The sequence below is a fragment of the Oratosquilla oratoria genome, chromosome 42 (genome assembly GCF_046742065.1).
Source record: "Oratosquilla oratoria isolate Oo_2021 chromosome 42, ASM4674206v1, whole genome shotgun sequence".
Lineage (NCBI taxonomy): Eukaryota > Metazoa > Arthropoda > Malacostraca > Stomatopoda > Squillidae > Oratosquilla > Oratosquilla oratoria.
Window position 1 is genome coordinate 5,674,956 of NC_134818.1, and position 8,680 is coordinate 5,683,635.

The following is an 8,680-nucleotide window of genomic DNA, read 5'->3' on the forward strand; positions in this document are numbered from 1 at the left end:
TATGAGTTCACAAAGACTCTGAGCAGTGAAACACCCCCAAACCATGAGCGAGTCTGGGTGTTTGATGGTCCCACAGGTGCACTATGTGTATAATGGGTTGCTACTTCCGACTCAGTACACATGTCCACCATGGTTACAGGTGACTGTGAAGGTGGCTTCATCACTCCAAGGTACTTTGGACCACTGTTGAGGAGTTCAATTACAATATTTAAGTGCAAAATCCAGCCTACATTTCTTCTGCTGCTTGGTAATGATGGGCTTCTTAACATGCCGGTGGCTACTGTACCCAGCTTGGCAACCCATCTGTTGATTGTTCTTATAGGCACCTCAGAAAGTAGACATGAGTTTTTTTTTAATTCAATTCTCTAGCAGTTATGGTAGGTGTACTCTCTAGCTGCTTTTTTAGCACAGTCAAAATACGTAAAGGGGTCTTCTTCGAGGGGCCAGGCCAAGGTTTAGCAGATGGTAACTTGACACCACCATTGGCCTTGAAACGCTTCACCCAGTTTCTCACAGATCGCTCACTCACACCAACATTCACCACTATTTCTCTTGTCTGGAGCCCAGCTTTGTGAAGCCCTATGATCCGAACTATAGTTACAGGTGTTAAAAACTTCTTTTTACCCATAGTTACCAAGGTATAGCACAGAAACCAAGAGAAACCCAGACAAAAGATGGGGTGAATGAGAGAACAAAAGTGCAACACTTCCTCTCACCAAGGCAGCCATGTGAGCACTGAGTCGGTATGTGGTGTTTATTGGGAGGCAGTGACATCATGCTATGGTTGGTACCCAGCATAATGTTGTGACAGAAAGACCCCCCACTGTACAGTAGACCATTGTTTTTCATCACAGCATTATGCCAGGGCATTCACCCTGCATAATGCCATGACAAGCACTGTACATATATATATGCAATAAGAACACTAGGAACGTGTGTTTTACAAATGCAAGGTAACCACTTAAGAAAATAAACAAACGGAGCAGAGCGCTTTCGTATATTACATCTTCAGTGTAAATTTACACTGAAGATGTAATATACGAAAGCACTCTGCTCTGTTTGTTTATTTTCTTAAGTGGTTACCTTGCATATATATATATATATATATATTTTAATGTGAGCTTTGAGAGGAAGGTCAATACAGTGATGTTGGGGGATCTCAATGCTAGATTAGGGGATGAGGCAATAAATGTAGTATGGAAGTTTGGGGTGCCAGGTGTGAATCATAGTAGAAAGATGATGTTAGAGATGTGTTTAAAAAGGGATTTGTTGACAGCAAACCCTGTGTTTAAGAAGAGAGCCAAGCATAAGTATACATGAGAAAGGGTGGTGGATGGAGGGGTGGTTGATAGGGCATTAATATATTATGTATTGATACCAACAGGATGACCCATCATCCAAGAGAAGCCAAGATAAGAGGAGGGGGTGAATGGGAGTGGAGTATGTGGGGATGGAATGGTTGGGAGTGGATTTTATGCCTTTGTTTTTTGGCTACCTCTCTTGTAAGGGGGAAAAAGCCTTTGGTATATGTATGTATGTATGTATATACTAATAGGAAAGATAGGAAAAGTTCTGAATGTTCATGTGTTCAGGGAAGAGTGGGGGAGTGTCAGATAATTTTCAGGTAGAAGGAAAATTGCGACTAGATGAAAAGTGGAGGAGGAAAAGGGAATTAAAGGAAATAAAGAGGTGCTGAGAGTAAACAAATTGAATGAAAAGTAAAGGGAGAAGGGATACCAGAAGCTGAGACAGGTATGGGAGGTGGTGTGCAAAGATGGTATGTGGGACAAGAATGGGAAGGAATAGAAGGAAGAGTAGTGAATTGTGGGATGAAAAGATGAAGGTGGTAGTCAAAGAGAAGAAGGAAGCATATGTGCATTGGTTGTAAGGTAAGACTTGGGAAAGACATCAGAAATACAAGAAGAAAAACTTTATCTTTTCAATACGAGTCAAATTCTTGTGGGCAGCATCAGTTACCTGATGTACGATGATTTGATGATGCATTACAATACTCGTGTTATAAAATATGAAGCCACAGCTGCATTACTCATTCCCTTTCACTCTGAATATCAATAACCACAGAAAATATGGTCAAGCCAGTTCACAGAACATGGGGATCACTCAGCTACAAAATAAATATAATCAAGACCCCAACGTCAGCATCCTTATTTACCCACTCGCGCCTCATAACACCTACGTAGGTGTCATCATATGAAAGGGGTTGAGGTGAAGGAGGCAAAGAGGAGATTAGATGTAAAATGGAGTATACAACATTAAATTTTGATAATAATAAAAAGATATTTTGGAGGGATGTGAAATGAGTGAGGGGAAGGGACTTAGGTAAAGAAGAAAAGGAAAGTGGTTCAGATGGACAGATATTAATGGAAGTGAATGGTTAGGGGAAGATGCCAGATGATTTCAAAGTTGTTGAATATAGAGGAGGTTAGGGAGGGGTTGACTGTAACAATGGGAGGAACTAAGAAAATGACTGTGATGGGAGAAGTGACAGGGATATACAGAGGAATACAAGGAACACTGGAAATTATGAGATTTATTAAGGTACCTGGTTTAGATGAGTATCATGCAGTGTTTGACAAAGGAAAGCAAGGTTATAATGGATTGGCTAATGAGATTGTATAATATGTATCTAAGGGAGTAGAGTGTGCTAGAGGACTAGAAGAATGTGTGTACAGTTTTGCTTTACAAAAAAAAGAAAAAAAAAGCACATGTGTTTGTAGTAGTTTTAGAGAGTTCAGTCTGTTAAATGTAAATGGAAAGGCATATGGAATGGTGTTAATTGAGATGATTAGGAGAGGAACAGGCGGAGTAATTGGTGAGGAGGAGTGTGGGTTTGGGAAAGGTAGAGGGTGTGTGGACTTTTTTCTTTTTTGTAAGGCAGATTTGTGAGAAAGTTTTGGCAAAAAGTAAGGATGTTATTTGGGCCTTTAACCCCTTCCATACGGTGCCGCACACGTAGGCGTCATGGGGAGCGAGTGTATTCGCGAGGCTGCCATATCGGCGTCTTGATTATATTTATTGTAGTCGCCCCTCCATAATGACATTCTTTCTAATTCTTTTGTAATCGCATTTTCTATGGTTATCAAAATTCACGGGTGAAGAGAGAACGATCGATATAAGCGGTGACTATATTTTATGATGCGAGTATTATTACGACACGTCGTACGGCTGGCATTGGCTGCTGCCACCGAGATCTAAGTCCATGACGCCTACGTGTGCGGCACCGTATGGAAGGGGTTAAGGATTTACATAAGCTTTATGAGAGGGTAGACAGGAAGTCATTGTGGTAAGTATTGCAGATAGAGGTATTCGTCTACTAATGCAATATATGTGTTCTTTTGGCCGTCACACAATTAGAATGTCATGCAAATAGAAAACGAATTGGATTTCCCTAGAGTTGCACCTACCATGGGTATGGGAAGGGGATGAGACACCACCTATCATGTCACAAAATTAATTTATTTTGCAAATAAACACATACTGCATTATGAATGACGTTTAGGCACCATGGAGAGCGAAGGAAGATGCTGCGGTGTGACTGTGCTGGTACAAACACTCGAAGAAAATGGCAGGAGCAGTTGTGTACAGGGAGTGGGAGCGGTTAGTGTGCCAGGTGGCCACTTGGTGGCGAGCGGGTCACTGGCGCGCGATTTGAAAATGCGGTTGGCCTGGAACGTGTAAAAGTGACTTGAAAAATGTAATTTGAAACAAATTTCTTGTATTACATGGCGCGCTAAAGCAAAAACATGTTACTAGAACATGTGTAAATAGACGAATACCTGTATATGGGACAAGAAGAAAGCTGCCAAGGGCAGTCAAGAGCTTTTACATAAGTAGTAGAGGTTGTGTAAGGCCAGATGGTGAGAGTGGTTTAAGATGAAGGTGGTGTTTGTACCAGGGATGTGTTAAGTTGCCATGGTTGTTCAACATATGCATGGATGGGGTGGCATGGGAGGTATATGCAAGGCTGATGCAGAGGATTGGAGATGGTTAGAGAGACGGGATGGAAGTGAGAGGTGAGCCAGATGTTGTTTGTTGGTTGTTGCACTTTCTACTCTCTTGATCTTGTTCATATCCTTCATTCTATGAGGACCATACCTCTTATGCATATTCTAGTCTTGGATGGATTAGGGATTCTACAAGTTTTTTCATTATCTCTTCACTGACATAGTCAAAAGCTACTTGATGCTCTGCAGCAGCCTATACAGTATGTATTTTCCACAGTCCGACTATGTCTGTTATGTGACAGATTGTCTTCTATCAAGACTAATTTTTACTTTTGCTTTACTCATGGAATAGTTTAAGGAAGGTCTTTTAGAGATATTGCCCATTTCCAATAATTTGCATTTTTTCATATTAAATTTTATTTTTCCTTCTTGGCTCCATGTAAATATGGTGTCTAGATTTTTTGCAGCAGCTACAGTCCTCATTTTTCACAACTGTCATGATTCTTACATCATCTACAAACATGTGGGTAGTTTCTTGTATCTTCCATCATGTCGTTAACATGGAAAAGAAACATTATGGGTGCTGGCACTGAACCTTGTTGAACTATGCTGGTCACTGCTCTCCACCTTATCTTTTACTACTGTTCTTGTGTACCTTCCCTTCAAAAAATATTTCATCCACTTTAGTAGTTTGCCTCTTAGTCCCCTAAATATGCTCCAGTTTCCCCATAAGGTGATTGTGAGGTTTACCTAATTGATCTATACACCAATCACCTCTTCCCCTTTACAAGGGAAGTAGCCAGCCAAAGCATGAGCCTGCCCCACCCCCCTCCATCATCCAGTGTTTCCCTCTCATCTTAGCCCCTTGTGGATGAAGGGTCATCCCTGTCTCCTGCCCACTGCCCTCTTGGGTCAGAACCAATGCAGCAAGACCCCATACTGGGGTAATGGCTGGATGATAGTGAACAGAATTAACTGGATAGTAGCAGGCACCCAATGAATGCTTTTGGGAATGTTTTGGGGCACCCCTATGGACTAGAGCCACACATCATTTGTCTATGATACATTAAAAACTCTACTCCTAGAGGAATGGTGCTACTTTTCTCCCTCACTTTACATCTGCTCTCCTTTATCTTATGTTTAGTTCTCTTCTTTTCTCTGTGTACCTTTTATATGTTTCTATCATCCTATTTTGCAACCAGTATGTGAATCCTTCTTTTCTGCAACAACTTTCTTCATTTCATCATCCCACCACTCACTACCCTTCTTTCTATTCCCTCCCATCCTCCTTGTTCCACACACTATCTTTGCACACCTTGTTACTCCCTCCTTGAAACACATCTATTCCTTCTCTACTCCTACCTCTACTCTATCCTTCACCACCTCCCACACTTCTTTCAGCTTCTCCTTGTACTCTTGGTCCTTTTCCATCTCATTTAAATAGTTTATTCTAAGCACTTCATTTACTTCTATTGTTTTCCTCTTTCTCCATCTATCCTCCACTCTCAGTTTACCTTCTACCAAAAAACAAAACAAAAAAAACTATCTGATATTCCCCAAATCTCTCCCTTAAGAACATGGACATACAAAAAAAATTCTACTCTTCTCCTGGATACATACCACTACAAAGTCCATTAAAGCCTTATCAACCACCCTTCCTTCCACCACCCTCTTCCATTTGTACTTATGTTTAACCCTTTTCCTAAACATTGTGTTAGCTATCATCAACTCTGGGTCGGTCAAAACACTGGTGTTTTGGGTGCTATTACCCAAAAACACATAGAAAACATTGCAGAACTATAAACAATAACATTTAATAGTATTAATTTGTTAAGAAAAGCTATGTCAATGTATTTACCAGACATTATTTACTGAAATCAAAGAGAAATTGGAATGTTTTGTGTGACAGTCTCCTCTTACTCTTTGAGTGTTTTGTGTGACAAACACAAGGTGGCAGTCCTATAAGTTAACTACTAAAGTGAGGGAAAGGAACACTTCTTATTGCTCATAAATTTTAGAAATGCATCACTGATGTAATTGAGAAGGGGCATGGGGTATCCTTTGGGAATGCATGACATAATCCCTGCAGGCAAAATTCCAGCCACTCAAATAGGACTGTTTTTTTGTATCAAAATAAACAAAATGAGCAGAGTGTCATCCAAAACATTCTGATTTCTCTTTGATTTCAATAAATAAAGTCTGGTCATTAACATAACTTCTCTTATTGATAGAATACCACTAAGTTATTATTTACACTTCTGTAATACTTTCTTGATGTTTGGGTTACAAATTAGGTGTTTTGGATATTTTGACCAACTGTCAACTCTCTTTCTAAGCATATCTCCACCACAATCTTTACCTTGCACTCCACACTTCCCAACCACTCTGTCTATGGTTTCATTCCCTACTCAAGCACTGAGATCTCCTAATACCACCACAGTGATATTTCTCCCACAACTCTCTATTTATTCATTTAAATCTATCCAAAAAGCCTCCCTTTCCTATACACTCTTCTCACTACTATGCCCATATGCACTTGCAGACCCACATTCTCCCTTCCCAGTTTCACCTTTATCCACATTAACCTTGAACAAACCTCCTTCCATACCACCACACACCTACCTCCCACTTACTAGTATTGCCACCCCTACCCTCCCTTGTCCTCTCCTCACTCGCTACACCCTCCCCACTAGATTTTCAAACTCAAACTCATTACTGGTACTCCTTTTTAACTTTTAGTTTCACTCCTTGCTAACATATCCATCTTCCTCCTCACATACTGCCTATCTCATCCCTTTTACTCTCATCTGTACAACACCCACGCACATTAAAAGACCCAAACCTTAGGATTATGGGGAGAAAACTCCTCTCACACCCTCTTATGCCTTGACTTCTAATAGGAATTTATTCTTTAGGCCTACAAAAAGCTAGATACCTTCCATCCCATTTTTGTCACCTTTTATGACCCAAGTGGGAAACTCAGAGGCAGTATTCTTTCCTCCCCTACCACAAGGGTAGGCAAAAATGGGAATATATATTCAGAGAAGTGGTACAGGACAGTATTAAGAGGGGGGGGGGCAGCATAACGGAGGGACAGTCACAGTACGATAAATTAAGTAACATCATTTCTCTATGAGTACATATTTCCTCAAACAGATAAAATGATGTGTGGCTCTGGTCCGTAGGGATGCTCCATCTGGTGTAGAGTCAACTTGGCCATCTACTCAACTCAGTTGACTCACCATGGTTAGGTTAGGTAAGAGATTACGAATTTATCATACTTCAATTTCTTGAACCTCCGCACCTATCAAAGCAAAGATGGCATCTCAAGCAGCAGATGGGCCCAGTTGGTGATGGCCTGAGTTGGTGATGGGGCAAGCTGGCTGGCAAGTCACTATACAGTCAGACCCTAAAGTATCAACTGCATACTACTGAGCAGATTTTTACCATACAATAACATGAAAATTAGAAAGCAATTATATATATGAAGTTGCAACAGTGCATGAATTTGAGGCTAAGCATGATAAAAATTGGGGTATCGGGGATGGAACCAAACGAACGTTCCTACTTTCCTGTATACTACAATTAAATTAGGTAAATAAACAGCCATTGCTTAATACATAACCAGCGTGTTTGTCTCAAGACATTTCAATATGAATTTGTGTCAGAAATGTATTATCTAAGTCTACCGTAATACATATCCAAATCTGAAGTGGATGGAAGAGTGCTACAACAGTAGGATAGTTGATTATGAGTGGTTCGTAGAGGTAATTGAGCCTGCTGACTTCACTTTGTTTACCAACCTTGAAGGGACACTCCTCCCTTTTTCATTCTACACACCCTATCACAGGCAACTTCATCTGGCCCATAAACACTTAGAACTACTTAGGCGGTCATTCATTTAGTATTATAAGACAACATGGTTAAATACCTTGCAATCGTCCTTTCGTGTGCAATAATTACCAGTGAATACTGCTCCGTCAAAGCGAGGTGTTTACAAAAAAAAAGTGTTTTTGTATTCGTATGCGTTACGAAAATTGTGCAAGTCACTTAATTTTTCTTAAAAATTATATGTTGTCTATCTTTTTTAGAAGGTTAATATTTCAATCTTATCTTTCTATTTACGTCAAGCATCGCTCACGCTCTCACAAGTCTAAAATAAAGTAATAAGCCTGCTAGTTTCAATACGACGGAAACGAACAGTCAGTAATGAAGAGTTGAAGATGCGCCCAACAGATGGCAGGAATTGAACAGATGAAAATCTGTATGCGATGCAAAACATAGACAACTTTGTATCATTTTACGTTCGCGGCTGACATTGAACCTACTAAAATAGTAACAATAGCCGGTTCATTGTCCTATTTATACAAAAAAACATATGATGTCTTTTTTCGCGTAATTTTCATCTTGTACGTATTGACATGATTTTTATATTACTAATGATTATATAAAACGTTGTTGGGTTCATAGTTAATATTTACAAGTTGTACAAATATAGTTTTAAACTTGGGTTTAATACATCTTGGCCTTTGCTATGGTATTGACATTGGCTAGCTTACACGTACACTGGATGCGGACTCCGCCCAGGGGCGTGGGGCAAATTTACGCTTTGTTCATTCCCGACTCCGCCCAATTGGATGTATGGCCCGTATTCATATAAAACATTGAAAATCTCACTGATGTAATATCAACAGGTCAAAAATGTTGACTCGTTA

General features: G+C 40.1%; 1 protein-coding gene across 4 annotated transcripts in view; it reads right to left on the reverse strand.

Moving 5' to 3' along the window:
• The window catches only part of LOC143021338 (uncharacterized), a 51,723-nt gene extending 43,563 nt beyond the window's left edge, over nt 1-8,160 (reverse strand). For 2 of the 4 annotated variants that reach the window (XM_076178764.1, XM_076178766.1), the window contains exon 1: nt 7,897-8,160. The gene's annotated coding sequence lies outside the window, so the exon portion shown is untranslated. Of the gene's footprint in view, nt 1-3,499; nt 3,687-7,896 lie in introns of all 4 variants that reach the window. The other 2 variants (XM_076178765.1, XM_076178767.1) reach the window with 2 other exon arrangements.
• Nucleotides 8,161-8,680: the final 520 nt, after the last annotated feature.